Here is a 16,047-nt window from a genome sequence, read left to right as displayed (position 1 = left end):
GGGTTGCCATCAGCGTGTAAATGTGAGTGTGCATGGGTGAATTGGACGTGACTGTAAAGTACTTTGAGCCATCAAAGAAGGTTTGTGTGGGTATCCTACAGGTGTCCTGCAGGCACTTATGCATCACTTGCACGCCCCGTGAGTGCGGACATAAGAATGTGGCATAAGGGCTCCATAGCATCACCCTTACGTCATAAGTGCACCCAACTTACATTATCTCTATGAATACCTCACGGTACACTTGCCACATCCACGATAATGGCAAGTTTCATTTTCACAACGTCCCTTAAGGTGGCCACATTAAGATGCAGCCACTCCTCTCTAAGACACTTCACGGGCCTGGACAACCAAAAACCGCAGCACTTGTATAGCTCAACCTCCTGTACCTCTGGATGTGGCTAACCCTGGGCTCACACTGCATCCAGTCCGGCTTTGGTGCAGCCACTAGAGCGGTGTAGCTACAGCACATTGGCTATGGATGGCTGCAGTCCTGCTGCTGCTCAGGCTCTGTCCTTGTTGTTGTTATCCTCATAAAAAGGATCTGCAGTATCACAAAGGATGGGGTGGCTCTGGACCTCTGTCATCAGCCTCTCATCATTCATGATGTTAAATGACCGATATGAAGCTCTACCACACACTTTGTTAGACCGCGTTAGCAGAAACGACGTAATGTTTACACCAAGGAGAAAATATAGCGAGTACAGCGGAAATTACCAGATGCACTTAACACGTACTTGCATGCTGCGACTCGATCCAGCGTTTGGCCAGAACTTTAAGCTAACAAAACGGATTCGGACTGGACTGGATGCCATGTAAGTGCCTCTTTCACTTTTCAAGTACTAACGTAAATAACCCGGCAGCCGCATCGTAGCTGGAGTGGATACAGTGTGAGCCCGGGGTAAGCCTTTTTTTTAAGACAATATGCGCAATAGAACATTAATTTATGGGCAATAAATTAGAGTGGTTACACTAAATTGAGGCAAAAATATCAAACTGCAGGTGTTGGTTTATATCAAGATATAATCAAGGTTCTTCTTCTTAAAGTGAAGAGATAAAAAAATAAGTAAAAGTAAGCAGGAAAGCAAATGTCACCCTGAGTCATGAAAGGTCTACTCAACTTTGAGACTTGCTTCAATAAACTCCACAAAGTTGCCCAAATATCATGCTTTAATTATGCTATCAACATATGCCTCCAACATCAAAGTGAGCTTTTTCATTAAAAAAAAAACAAACATGCATGGCCTTTTCCCTTTCTCTCATTTCGGCATTCTAAAAGAGTCTAATCAAACACCCTTTTATAGAAAATGTGACCTCTAAAAACTTAGAGCAAACCTGAAAACTTTGACTGTGGACACCTGAGGCCATGAGTTTTGCATTTGGACGATAAGAAATTAAATACACCTCAAAACCAGTTTGGTAGCAAAACGTTTAAAGTAGAAATATTTAGCCTTTCAAAAGTCTCTGTTTTTTAATCACTGCTGTTGGGCAATTCAGCATATAAATAAAGAAAAATTCACATTTTGGTAGTTTTCAGGATAAAGTCTTCAGACGTTTTACCCAAAATTTAGTCTTTTTGCTATCTTTTTTGTGTCTGGCATAAATTGTCCAAGCCACCTGAGTTTAACTAAATACATATACTATTATCCAAAGTTGTTTTTTTTTTTTTTGAATTGGTGATAAAGCAATTACAGGGGCCATATACCAAAATGGTTGTCTGATCTTGAACCAACAAAGTATTCCCCGTTTAAGATTGAGTATCTTGAATAAAATATACACTACCAAAAACAATCTATAAACTTAACTTAATATTAAAAATCAGGAAGATGTTTTCTTCCTTTTTATCCCATTAATCATTTTGCCACCTTTTAAATTTAGCTCGCCATCTCCTGGAGGGTTGAGAAACGAGGTGAGAAACAACTGCTTAATAGAACTGAGAGAACTTGCATCTTTTAAATTGTGACAGAAGAATCAGCTTAGTTTTTTTTTTTAATTACTTTATTGGAAAAAAAAAAAATTATTCTGGCATAGGTGCCACTGAAAAAAATCCAGAGGGGTTCAATAAGACTTTGGGGTGGAGGTATCGGGTTTTAAATGTGGAGGTAATTTATTTTTAATGCTGCTTGAAAAAGTCTAATAACGGCACTTTATCAGTTTTCCAATTCCTCAAGGTCAGATTTTGTATACAGCCCCCCTTAAAAACATTCACATGTAGAACAAATGTTTTCGTTTTCTTTTGTCCATATCAATGCCACCTTTGCTGTATGTAAGAGGCCTTCTGTCGAAACAGAAACCATGACTCCAAGAACCCCTTTAGGTTTTTAGTCTCATGTTGATGCTGAGTGAGAGGGTCTGCCCCGCACATGTCCTGTAGGGGTCCCTGTTGCTCTGCGACAGAGATCAGAGGCATGATTTCAAATGTATGCAGGTTACTGACAGTCTGCCTCTTGGTTTTTTGGCTAAAGGTGACGCTGCACAAATGTCGACAAGTAAAAACTCTGAATGCCCTAAAAATGTTTACCTTTGTGATTTCATAACTTCCCCATTTCTGAAAAGGAGTAATGAGCAAAGTAGTGACGTAAGTAACTCACAACCACCTGATTCTGAAGCTCAATCAGGCATCTCCTCTGAAAGGATATGGTGAAAGGTGAACAACAACAACTGGCACTTCTCCATTGCAATAAAACAATAGCTAGACCACTTATGACGTAGCAGCTGACAAAGATACCAACAATAAGTCAAGCTTATGTTAAAGATAAAAATCCTTTGGAACCTGCTTTGAGTGTTCCCTGTTGTCAAACTGCAGTTAGTATGGAGTTTGCAGCTAGCATGCAGCAGCAATCAACAAAGCAAACAAGCCCTGCAGGTTGTTTGATCATCATTTGCTGTTATTTCCATCTCTCCGATCTTCTGATAGGTCAATGTACCTTTTCAAAATGGATGCTAACAAGTTTCGCATGACATTTTACCGTTGTGCTATCTTAGATGACCCCACCCTTACATTGACGTGTTATTCCTACCATGATAAAGGTGGATAAAGGTGGAAAGATTTCATGTTATCCATGTACACCAGTGAAGATCACAAATCATTGAAGATTACAGAGCACTGTCTAGTGGGTCTAGATGACCCAACTCCCAATGTTAAAGTGCCTAGGATAGCACAAGGGTTACAAAAAAAAAGTCTAAAAAAAACGGGATGATCGTAGAAGTAATCTTAAGGGCTTGATAACTTAGTTACATTATTGGTGAAATATGGTGAGTATTTCTGGTATCAAATAATGTCAAAATTCACATTTAGTAACAATTTATTCTGCCTGGATGTTTTTATGATGAATACTGTGTTTCCTTGTTTATCATGGTGGTTACATTCTAAAAATAACCCACGATTGGTGAAATTGCGAAGTAGAAAAATGAGTCCAATATTGTAGAATAAAAACAAAGATTTTCTTGTAATAAAATATTTGTCCAAATGTGGCAACCCACACACATACTGTACACGGCACAGAGGAGATTGACTGACATGTCAACAATGTCAACAGCCAATAAGAACCCACAACACATTACAATTTTGAAGAAAAAAAAAAATGCATGCTACACTGCATTGAAAGAAATGTGCAGAACAGCTAAATTAGAACGGCGACACAGTTAGTGCCGAATGTACATCAGCATTATTTCTTTTAACACTTGGTGATTTTAATGTTTTATTTTACTAACACCCCAAAATCGTACAAAGATTTGTTCACTTTTGTCCAGTGTTTTCAGGCTTCCCCGACCTGCAAAAGGACAGATTAAACCTTGTCTACAGATTGTAGTTTGATTTCGGAAAGTCACGGAAACCAGTTTCTTTACTAAAAAGAAAGAAATTAAATGACAAGGTTTGTTTGCCTGGGAGGAATTCCCTCCGTTTCTGCAGCTGATGACAGCCAGCGGGGAGAGCGAGAAGACAAAGCTGAGCAACAGTTCCAGAAAAATTGAATTTCTTGCTTGTTCTTCAGAACACTTGGTGTAAGGCTCCTCGGGTCTGAGAAAGTTGTTGATTTTGTTAAAAGCTCCTCTCAGGTCAAGGAGGCATGGCAGTTATATTGAAGTGGGGCCTGTGTTGTTGAATTTCTGATGGTTTGTGTTTCTCTCAACACACTTTTTTTTGACTGAAGCTAATTCTAAAGAGACAAATATGGTTTACTTTTAAATTAAGAGTACAAGTGCACTGTCGACCTCCATGTTGATTGTGTTATTATAAATGCTGATGTGGAACCATTACTTCAAACACTAAACCATAATGAGCTTAAATGGGGATCTTTTCTTATCGAATTTACCACTTTGCACAAAAACGACCTTTTCTTTCTTTCAGTTTTTTCCTTGATTTTTAGTTTCGATTGTTAGTTTATTTTTATTTTTACTGACTTCTCAGGCGATTTAAAAAAAGATTTTTACATTCTCAGTTTCTTGCTAGTTGAGTCTGATCCTGTTGCTTCAGGGGAGAAGGAACTGGGATTGTTCTTAACAAGTCTTAATGAGTTAATTAAGTTGTAATTAATGAAGTTCTTTTGATTCCTCAAGAAGCAGGCTCCCTTGATTTTTATTTTTCAAAGGAACATCTATTGTTTTTGTTTCTTTGATCACCAAACTGCATATTAGAAATGACCAAATTAATTAAATTTGTTTGATTAGAGCCACTGAGTTTCATGGGGAAACAAAAAAAAGTTGATGCAGCAATAATACGAACAATCGTGTGCATGTGCAGTTTTTTTCAGCTTTGAAGTTGGACGTCAGAGCTGCGACCTCACTAAGCTTAATACCAAACTCAGCATTACTGAAAAGTAGAGAGTAATGATAATAACTTTTTTCCAGAGGCTTTTTTACTGGATGAATGTAGTATGAGAGAAATAAAATAAAAAAAAGAAAGTAAATATGCAGATTTGGCTGCAAAATAGGCAGTGAACAAAGGATTCTGTTATCTTTTGCTAAATGTTTGATAAAAGGGTATACAGCTTTCAAAATGAACTCAACTGTTTTATGATTGCTGGTTAAATGAGTCTAAATTGCGTTTTTTTTTTAAGTAACAGGAGATGTTGGGTTCAAACAAAGTGGGATTAGAAGTAAGCAAGTACATTTTCAGAATACTGAATTCTTTAAATTCTTTAAATTGACTGGTGACCTTCGAACCTTCTCGACTTGCTCTTGGAAATCTCGTACTCTTCCTTTGTACTATCTCTGTATCTCAAACACACTTGGTCTAAAATAGTGGTAGGCTTTTCTACCTTCTTCAAAGGCCCAAAGTGCTTTACAGTCACAGTCCCATTCAGACACATTCACACACTGATGACGGCTTCGCTGCTGAACACCGGCACCAACCTATAGCCACCAGAGGCAAGGTGGGGTTCAGTGTCTTGCCCAGGGGTCGACCGCCCTACTTCTAGCACCCGGCAAACTGTAAAAAAGTTAACATTACATGAATAAAAGCAACATATTATGTTGCAGATAATGGAGACTGTTCACCACATTTTCTCATATAGTTTGTTCTGTACCCAAAGTAATGTGAAATGGGGAAAATAAATGTGCCATTTGATGTAAATTAGCTAATAAATGAGCAAAAACATTTGCAATATCTTAAAAGGTTTTCTATCCTCAATGTTAGACCAATATTCCAACTTTTGTTTAAAATGTAAAAATATTATTTTCATATTTTCTCTGCCTTTGTTTCCTGTGTTTCTTGCTACATTTCTGAATAATAATTCCATAAGCACAAATAAAACAAAATATAGTATTCCCCTTGCCACATTCAAAACTTTTGTGTAGTTTAATTTGTAACCTTTCTTTTTAAAATTAAAGTGAGATCCAGCCCATCTTCTAATAAACTAAAAGTAATCTGCAAAAGTGACAGCAGATCAGTGGGCTGAACGTAACAGCTAGAGTGTTGACCGTTTGCTAATACGAGCATACATCATCACTTAACATTAAGAATCAACCTTTGTGGTTTTGTCACATCACTTCCAAATATTACTTGCTGACAAAAAGCAACAGGACAATAAATTGGTTGATCAAATAGCTTTTCTTTGGAGCAGATATAAAGCGGATGACTACTTGAACTAATTAAATATGTTAATTGTAGTGCCCTTGTGAACTGTTCATGCAAATTCAGAAAGACCGTTTTATTTCTTTGTAAACATGCTATAACACCACTATTATGTTTGTACTTTTTTGTCTATTTTCCCCTAAAATTATTACAAAAATAAACACTATTTGATTCCACTGAGGGAACAGTCCTAATTGTTTTATATGGGTAACTTTTTCCTATGCTTTATTTTCACAACTTTCCTTAATGTATTTATCCTGTCCTAAACCAACTGCAGCAGTTAAATATACAAACATTATATTAATATTAAAAATAAGTATTCATTCATTCATCCTCTTCCGTTTATTCCCTTTCAGAGTCATGGGGCTGTCGGAGCCTTTCCTTGTGGGCGAAGGCAGGGGGCACCCTGGACAGGTTGCCAGTCTGTCACAGGGTAGAGTGTCCACAATCACACACCCACGCACTCTCACATTCACACCTAGGGACAATGTAGATTAACCAAATTAATCTAAGCATGCTTTTGGACGGTGGGGGGAAGCCGGACTGCTCGGTGGGGCAGTGGTTAGCGTTATTGCCTCACCGCAAGAAGGCCCCCAGTTCAAGTCCTGAACCAGAACATCAATGGGGGACCTTTCTGTGTGGTGTTTGCATGTTCTCCCCGTGCATGTGTGGCTTTTCTCCAGCTTCCTCCCACCATCCAAAAACATGCTTCAGTTATTTGGTTAATCTAAATAAAAATAAGTAGAATCTCAAAATGAAATAAATAAGATTCCCAACATCAGCCTTTTCAACACAAGACCACAACTAATATATCAGCTGAGAGACTATACATTAAAGAGGTACAAATATAAAACATTGAATGCTTTTTTCCCCCCAAGATAAACTCCCTACACATTGATTTAAGGTTCAGAGATGAGCAAATGATACAATAATGCTAACAGTTTTTAATACTCATCAAGTTTTATGAATTATCTCAAAAGTCTGTATGTTTAAGATCTGATCAGAGGTATAAGCTAACATTGAATATATTTGGGAAAATTTAAAAAATCAAGTAAACAAAAAGGACGAAGAAGATGAAGAAGAGAAGACAAATTCAAGGCACTATGACAGAGATATATAAATGGCAAGGCATGGAGTGTTGAGGGTGGATGCCCAGTCTGGTAAAAACATGAATGCCTCTGTGGTGACATGTGCAACATCATCTTAAAAGAGGAAGACCATGAGACACTGACAGGAGGAGACACATGCAGACATCAAATGAAAAAGTAAACTACTGTTAAGTTTCTCTCCTGTTTTTTTCCCCCCTCCACTTTCTTGCATGTAGTTTGTCTGTCCTTCTGATGATAGGCTTTTTATTTTATTTTATCTTTTATCTCAATATTTATAGTTTCTTCCGAAAGTGGTGGAGAACACAATGCTCATTTTCTAAGGCAAACATTTAGTAACATTTAAATGCAGCAGCTAACAGGTAAGTTTGCAGAATCCACTGGGAATTATGATGGCAGAGCTGGGGCCACTGAAAAGGTGCATCATCTTTATCTGAAAGCACTGAGATGAATGCTGAAGGCTATATTGCAAAGCTGAATTTTATAGTATTTCACTTTTGAATTATCCAACTGCAAAGACTGTTTCAACAGCTCCTGTAAATAAATAAATAAGTAAACAGAGATAAAAATGCTGTTGAGCCTGAAGTAGTGTAAAAATCCATACTCTTCTCCGATTTCTGAGAAAATGTTGCAGTCCATGCACCTCAAAACTTTGCGATACCCTTTTTCTTGTGATGACCTTACCAAGTACCTTAGACATCTAATAAAATGAGAAGGTTTGACGGCTCAGAAAAAATCTGTTGTAATTAAAGGTTTAAAGACCCATTCCAATGAAAATGGTGTTTTTGGTCTTTTATGTTCTTGTGGCATTGTTCTCATGATGGAGGATATTTAAAGAAAATTTAGCTTAAAATTGCATTTCTGAGTATTTCTGTATTCAAATTGTTGTGAATCATGAGCAGACGAAGAAATGCTGTTTTTAAAAGGAGCTTATTTGTTACATAGTGAACACACTGGGCGGGCTATAAGCTCTCCGCTCCACTCCATTTTGATGCATCCACTTGTAGACGACTAGATCCATGTATGTCTTTGTTGTCCGAGCTGGTATCTGGCTCAAAACAGTACGTATGGATAGCTCCAATATTGCTCCAACTTTGTTGTACCGGTAATGTAAGGTTGGGGGTGTGAGGGGCTGTAATAAAGTGGGAGAGCGTGTAAGCAGAGAGCTCTCGGTAATGGGGAGGGGAAGGGGGTGCAGGATTGATCCATGCCAACGGTTGAATTTCCAATGAACTACTGACGCTCTGCAAAAGCTTTGTCCCAGAAAACAACACCGTTTTTTTTTAATTGTGGCTTAAAACAGCATCATCATAATTAAAAGACCACTGGGAATGCTTTTGCAACAATTTAAAAGATGATTTTGTTTAAAAATGAGTATTTGTGACATGATGTTGATGTAAAAACCTTCTCTTCATATACAGGTAAGCTCCCTCCATTGGTTTTGATGCTTCAGTCAAGCCCGCAGTAAACCTACAGGAACAAGAAACAGAAATAAACAGTTTCACCCAACTAGGCTATCAACACAGCCATGTGGAACTAGTTTGTAAAATATGCCAGCGCTAAGCAAAATGATGCACTCAATCTAATTGCAAGTTACGGTTAAAATTCTTTTCTGTGACTGCAGTGAAGCAAAATCCAATTTCATACAAATACACTTGCAGACACAGAATTATTGTTTATCTTCAACAATTTTGGATTTTGTCAGTGATATACTTGTGGATAACAGTACTATCATTAGCCTTATAGTTGCCACGGACACGCAGTGATAATTCAGCTTTTGACAAGAATGGAACAAAAAATGTTGTTTATGGCTTTTTTACATGCTTTAATATATTATGAAGAGGAAGAAAATGTTGTTGTTTCTCTTTCGGCTTTTCCCATCAGGGGCCGCCACAGCAAACAAGTCGCATGGTAAACTTGGCAATGTTTTACGCCGGATGCCCTTCCTGACGCAACCCTCTCAAAGCAACCGGGCTTGGAACCGGCACAGAAGCAGAGAAGGGAACAGGGAGCAGCCCGGAGTCGAACCCTGGTTTCACGGACGGAAGGCGCCGCAAACCAGCACGAGCTAAACCGGCTCCCATGAAGAGGAAGAAAATGAATATTAAAATATTTTTAAAGTACGTAAGAGTATTATTTTGTGCACAAATATAAAGAACTAAAGAAAACAAGTTTAAATGAAAATAAAAATATATCAACAATGAATATTTAGTCAATTCTACAGAATGTAGGCAATGCTGAGGCTACAATAAAGAGCTACAGGTGCTGCTCAACGCCAACAGTAAGAGACAGAAGAGGGTCTTCACTCTAGAAAATATAGTCAAATACTAAAGGAATCTAAAGGAAAAATAGGAGGAATTGATGCAACTTTTGAAGCCATAAATACTTGGTTATTCCAAATATAACAACATTTAAAAACTGAGACATAAAAACACTGACAAAGTAATTAAAGAGTCTTTGATGTTAGTGAAAAAAACATATCTGAAATACTTTAAGTAAAACCCCTATGATCAGATCAAGGCTGACCACTCAATATGCTTTTTTTTTCTTTGAAAAACCTAAAACACACTAAGCTTTGAAATCTGAAATTCCTGTAAACACTAAATGCTACAGAGTTATATCTTTTTTTTAATATCTTATTGCAAGATTCTTTATTTTATGTGTAATATCTTGCAGGGTGAGGGGATTTCTAGAAAATGTTGAGAGGACTTTGCTTGCCAAACTGCATCTGTAGCCACAATGTAGCCAAAGAACGGCACAATATTGGTAGTCTAATGTTCCACTTGTTTAATCGTAATTATTCCTGTTGAAATTCTATATTATTATTAAGTAGTAGTAAAATAACGATGACTCATTTGAAGCCGGTAAGTAACAGAACATATGCTGTTTTTTTCAGCTGGGAAACAGAAAAGTGTGAGACACGCAGGTAAAACATTATATCACACACACAAACTGAAGATGAAGGGCAGTAGAAATAAACGCAGGTGGAAATTCTTGCATGAGGATCATGAATGGATGGCATTCATTAATTTTTTTCCGTCCTTTCATCCCATATTTCCTCCAACATCACCAGAGAAGCAAATGCCAGGTGGTAATTGTTGCTGCTTCTTTTCCCAAGTCCGGGCGCTCTAAAAAGCACAGGAGCATGTCGATTTGGGAGGTCTATTGACGAGGTTGAAATGAGTCCCATTTAATGTTATGATTGTGGTTGTAACAGCTTTTGTGCAGATGTACACAAACAGACATCAACAGCAGATACACACCCACCAAATAAATGTAACATTTAAAAAAATGACCAGACAAACAGGTTTTTTACAACAGGCTGTATTGATTTTTCTTTAATTTTCTCTACATTTTTTTCTTTATATTAGCATAGCATTACAATCTAACCATCACATTTTTGAACAATGTGGAGAGCAAATATTTAGATAAATAAGAAGTTACCAGAAGTATTGTCCAAACCAAGACCAGCTGCTGATAAGGTCAATGATAGGATGGTGCTGCAAACTGATAAGCAAGTGAAGGGATTTGTGAAGCCAATTATTCATAAAATCTTGGAGACAAATCTTTTCTCTGACCCCAAAAAAATCTCTGGATCAGCTGCAGGCCTGGCTGGTTATTAGCATGGCTGGTTTGGTGAGGGACCAAAGCAAGCTGAAGAAAGCATCCCACTGATGACATTGAGGCCACTTAAGCCATTTGCATCTTTGTGTTCAAGCTAAGCTCCTAAAATGGATTTCACCCATATTCTGACCTTCATGCTAAGTGCATTGAAAAGGCTCCATCCACGATGACAAGCTCACTTTACAGTTTTATTCTTTCATTTATCCGTATTATGAAGGTCTCTCCGATGGCAAGCGCAGTAACTACAGAAATGGGCAGAGAAATGAGCTTTCACACAGCTGCTTTGACCTGCACCTGGATAAACCCTGGTCCACTTCAGAGCTATGCTATTGGTTCACTTATGAGTGCAGTTCATGATTGCTGAAAAACTTTTCATGAACCAAAGAGCTAAAGTAAACCAAAGCAAGTAAATGGTGTTGGTGCTAAAGGAAAAAATAAATAAATAACCTTCCTCAGCACAAATCTGAAGAAGTGTAAAGCACCAAAAAGTTTGAAAATGCCTGGTGGGTAAACAGTGTAGTAAGGAGATCCAGCAGCTTATTTATAAAGGTAGTCAGAGGTGTAAGAGGACATGTCTTCCTTGTGCTTCTTTTTATTTCCTGGTCAATACTTTTTTTACTACTACCAACTGAGCAGCTGTCAGACATTTGGCTCAACTTTAAAGAGATTTTCTTCGCTTTCTCACATGGCCTGAACCAGAGACCAACAACCAAAGCAAACAGAACCAAATGAAGGTGTAAAATCTATCAGCTAGGAACCGGATAATGATAAATCATGTAATAAAATGGTAACGATGTATCGGGGTGGGATTATACAAGTTTGCTTCCTTCCACTCCCTTTCAAGCAATATTTATTAATATGTCTAATTATCCTAAGTTTGATTAGTTATTGTATGAATGTATAACTGATGATTGTATTGTTTTTGTTTATTATTTCTATTTGATTTCTTGAAATAAACCATTTCAAATCATCCTTCTCTCCCCATTCAAACAGGACACTCCTTGTGTGTTAAAGCAGCCTAATGCTTTCACACCTGACTGTGTGGTCAACAATAGTGTTCTTCTTAGATCTGATTTGCTTTGTCATTAAAGCACACACAGAACTCTGGGCTAAACAAACCAGCCAAACACTGTATGCCCAAAAGTGAAGGTCTGCTTACGGCTGGATAGCTTCAATGTTGCTGACCTTTCTTGTTGCACTGCTAATGTTAATTTGGAGTGTGAGGGGCTGTAAGCTAGCGGAAGAGAGTGTAAACGGATGGATGTCGGGAAGTAGGGGTAGGCTAATTCCCCACCAACAGTCCCACCCACAAGTCAGAGGTGAATTTCCAATGAAGAACTGCCGCTCTGCAGAAACTCTCTTTTAGAAAACGACACAAAATTGTACATTTTGGCCAAAAACAGCATCATCACAAGACCACTGGGAACGCTTTCTCATAATTGATCAAAAGATAGTTGATGTGGTTTGTGTCATGACGTCGTGGACGCGGCAGACCCAGAAGCTGTAACCCGGAAGTAACTCTCGGACAGGACTAGCTTGAAGGTGGTTTATTTTCTTAAGAGGAGAACAAACAGTTTCAAGGTGCGTGGAGTAATCCTCGGGTGAAGGTCTGACGTCACCGGAGATGTGGACGACGAGAACTGGTGGAGTATTTCCCACGAGCGAGGTGATCCGTGGATCCAGCGACGTGGACGGCGAAACCAATTTGAGGAACGCGTGGGCGCCGAGGACGGCGAAACCAACTTGAGGAAGGACGTGAGCGCCGAGGACGGCGAGACCAGGGTGAAGCGAAGCTCTGGACGAAGGAACCAGCGTGACCAATGGTAAGTGGACCGGAGTGAGTATAACAAACTGGCGCTGGATACTGAAGAGAAGAACCCTTATGAAGGCAGGCAGGAGATGAGGAGATGCAGGACAGCTGGTTCCAATCAGCAGAGCAGGAGCAGGTGAGCTAGGAGAGGGAGGTGGCTGACACAGGCACCGTGACAGTTTGGTTGCTAAAGTCCCACTCCGATTAAGATTGTTAAATGTATTTTCAAGAAACAAATTGTGGTTGTTCTCACATAGGTTTCACCAATCCAAAAAAGCAATTATTTGTGGTTCCATGAACGGTTTTTCTTTCTTTCTTTTTTCCTTTTCACCCAACCAATCACTTTCTGACTGTCTCTTTAACACAGGCAAACATCTTTCTATTTGACCCTGTGCAACATCAGCATAACAATGTTTGGTGATTACTTGCGGCGGGACCAAGATGTAACTCACTCTGGAATATCATGCACCGCAGCCTGATTAACAATCTGTCAGAGACATGTTGTGCAATGGTTGCTTTCCTCAAGCGGCTTTGGCTGCTGCCTCAGAGGACAGCAAAGGGATAATGACAGGAGCCCAAGCAATGAGAAGTGCTTGTGTGGATGTGTGCATGTGTGTGTGGATGTGTGGAGAGCTTTGCACATCCTTGCTGCTTCTGCTGCTAAGCCTAAATGTGGAGGTACAACTGATGGCGAGTGAGGCTTGATGTGCTTTAGACCCACCTCTGTTTAGAAGTATAGTTTCAAAACCCTTGCCCGTGCAAAATGTAACCAGCATATTCCAAGAAATATTCCCTCACAAATCTTTTCAAGGGTTCTTGGCTCTAAAAAAAAAAAAGCCAATAAAACTCAAATCCATTTTGTGGAATTGCTTTTGTAGGCTTTTTCACATGCTTTAACATGCAAAATGGACAGACTGACATAAATAACAGGAGCAAAGGAGGACAGAGAATAAACAGACAAAAGAAGCAATTACATTCGGGCAAAGTAGGAACAGGAAAAGGGCATGAAATAGAAACTGCCTTTAAACACTCATCCACAGCTGAGAGCTAAATATATATTTAAGCTACAACATACGCAAAGGATTGAAAAAACATGCGGGCACATTATTTATCCCTTGTTTTTTGGTGTTTTGGTCATCAACATGTTTTAGCGCTTCTGGGCAACTGTTGACTTCTGAGCAACTAAACTGCTGGATTTGGACATTTGGATCAAATCTTTTCCAAGTTTTATTTCTTGGTAGCACTTCATGCCCTGTTCTCTAAGTGTTTTAGATGCTTTGGCGTTGTTGATTTTTAATTGATAGGTAACAAGAAATGCCCAGAAATACCCAGTTTAGTATTATTTGTATATTAATTGCCAAGTTAGAGACACTATAAATAGTTCTGTTACTTCCCACCCCAGGGGGAGGGAGAAAATAGCCAACATAAAGAAAAAATTATTAAAACCGTATACTGACAGTACAGCTGTTTATGAGAGGGACAGGTGCAGGAGTGATTACACTCGGATTAAAGACGATGTTTAGTAAAGGGAACAAACTTAAATACACAGCCACTACTCAGCATATTCTAACAAACTGAAGACATCCCCCAAAGTACAACAAAAAGAGAAATAACACAACTACCCACACAACCTAAAGTGGAACTTAAACCAGGGAGACACTGCTAAGACAAAACCATAAATGAAAAGAAGAACACAACAAAGAAGGAAAACTTGGGCTTTTTTCCACAGGCTCCTAAAGCCAAGTCCAACAGCAGGGGCAAACTGAGAAAATGGATCCCTCTCAGGGAATTCAGCTGCCCTTGGAGCAGGGGCTGCTGAAGCTTTCATGCTTCCTGTGCAGCCTGGTGATTGGAGGAAGGAAGGAGGAAGCAATCCTAACTCACACACACACACACACACACACACACACACACAGATACACACTAAAGGCCTGGGGCCAAAACATATTCAAATGTCTTTTTCTTGTTTTTGTTTCCTTTTTTACTTAATCAATGGAATAATTCCCAATGCAATTAAAAAGTTAAAACATTTGAAAAAAGTACATAGATAACACTAAATCTATATTTATTATACCAGAAATATCAGTACCCAATGTGCTAAAACTAACAACTGCCCTTTTTCCTATTGTTTCATGCAGATGACAGTTCTTTATCGTCAAGCAAAAACAAAGGGTGAAGCTGCAGTTCTATCTATCAATGGTCGGATTAAAATTCAACCGTGCACATGGGATCAGAAAAACTTTTTCCGATTAGAACAAACGTTCACACGAGTCTCACTTTCGGTGAGAATAAATCATTTGGGCTTGCGCAGTAGTGTTGAAAATACCGGAAAAGGAAATGAGTCCCACAGTAAGCAAACCTTGGTCTCTATACATTTATGCAGCAGCTCGATAATATACGAGACAATCTTCCAAACGTGCTTTTATTAATTGTGAATATTATGAAGCACCTGTTCGCTCATTTTATTTTTAATCCGTGTGGTCAGTGCTTTTTTTGTGGAAGAACGGAGCTCCCAGGAGAGGCTAACACACACGCCAACAACATTAGCCTTGTTTGATGAACACAAAATCCATGCGGGAAATGCCGCAATCTGCATCATGGCTGCACGTAAATATGTGGAAATAACATCAGCCTTTATTTTGTCAGGACAAGACTGGAAACACAAATCCACGTGATTGTTTGAACAGTTAGGACTGAGCGGCATTCTGCTTTGAAAAGTTTGCACACCGCCCCAAAGCCGCTGTGTGAGCTGGAAGTCTGAGCTCTTCTCTGACACGGTTCTCCTGCGTCCGGCAGCCGCTAACCCAGAGCGGCGGGACAGATCGCAGTCCGAATTCTCCCACACATAACAAAACAACAAAACGCACACGGAAACAAAGCATCCTCCCTCCCCTCAAACACAAAGTTATTAATCCAGCTGCTCTGCTCAGACACAGTTCGCTTGGTCCACCGGCCAAACAGCAGATTCATGACTAAATGTCTAGGAGTAAATGAATTACAATGCAGTAACTTTTAGTACAAATTACCACAAGCTGCTCAGATTCAGATGTTGACCTAGAGTTTTTACACACAGTGACCGTTACTGGTTCTACAAAGCTATCAGATCTTTTTATACAGCCCCATTTGCATGTTTCCAGGTAAATAGATCAAGGAGTGATTGGTTCCCAGCTCGTTTTGATGTAAAGCAGAATTATTTTTTTGCCCCATGCTAATGATTTGGTTAAAGAAGTAAAAGGAGCCAACCCTAGTATATGAATTTACAACTTCTTTTTAAAATATTTTATTCTGATGTTTTTATTTTGGTGGCAGAGAAAGAAGATAATGCAGATAATTCATTATAGAAAGAGATATGAATAGAAAAGCAAGTAATTTTTTATCATAAACAACCTCGTCTGAGTCTAAGGAATTAATTTGAATTTTTTGAGCTACACAAA

At 38.8% G+C, this 16,047-nt stretch overlaps 1 long non-coding RNA gene across 2 annotated transcripts in view; it reads left to right on the top strand.

Moving 5' to 3' along the window:
- LOC110016248 (uncharacterized) overlaps positions 1 to 9,302 on the top strand; it is a 285,661-nt gene extending 276,359 nt beyond the window's left edge. For both annotated transcript variants that reach the window (XR_013647140.1, XR_002291563.3), the window contains 2 exons: positions 6,430 to 6,506; positions 9,064 to 9,302. This is a non-coding gene — a long non-coding RNA (uncharacterized LOC110016248). The remainder of the gene's footprint in view (positions 1 to 6,429; positions 6,507 to 9,063) is intronic.
- Positions 9,303 to 16,047: the final 6,745 nt, after the last annotated feature.

The sequence above is a fragment of the Oryzias latipes genome, chromosome 13 (assembly GCF_053564925.1).
Source record: "Oryzias latipes strain Hd-rR chromosome 13, Olatipes_Hd-rR_3.1".
Taxonomy (NCBI): Eukaryota; Metazoa; Chordata; class Actinopteri; order Beloniformes; family Adrianichthyidae; genus Oryzias; species Oryzias latipes.
The sequence above is the reverse complement of the archived record's forward strand: the minus strand, read 5'-3'. Positions and strand labels throughout refer to the sequence as shown.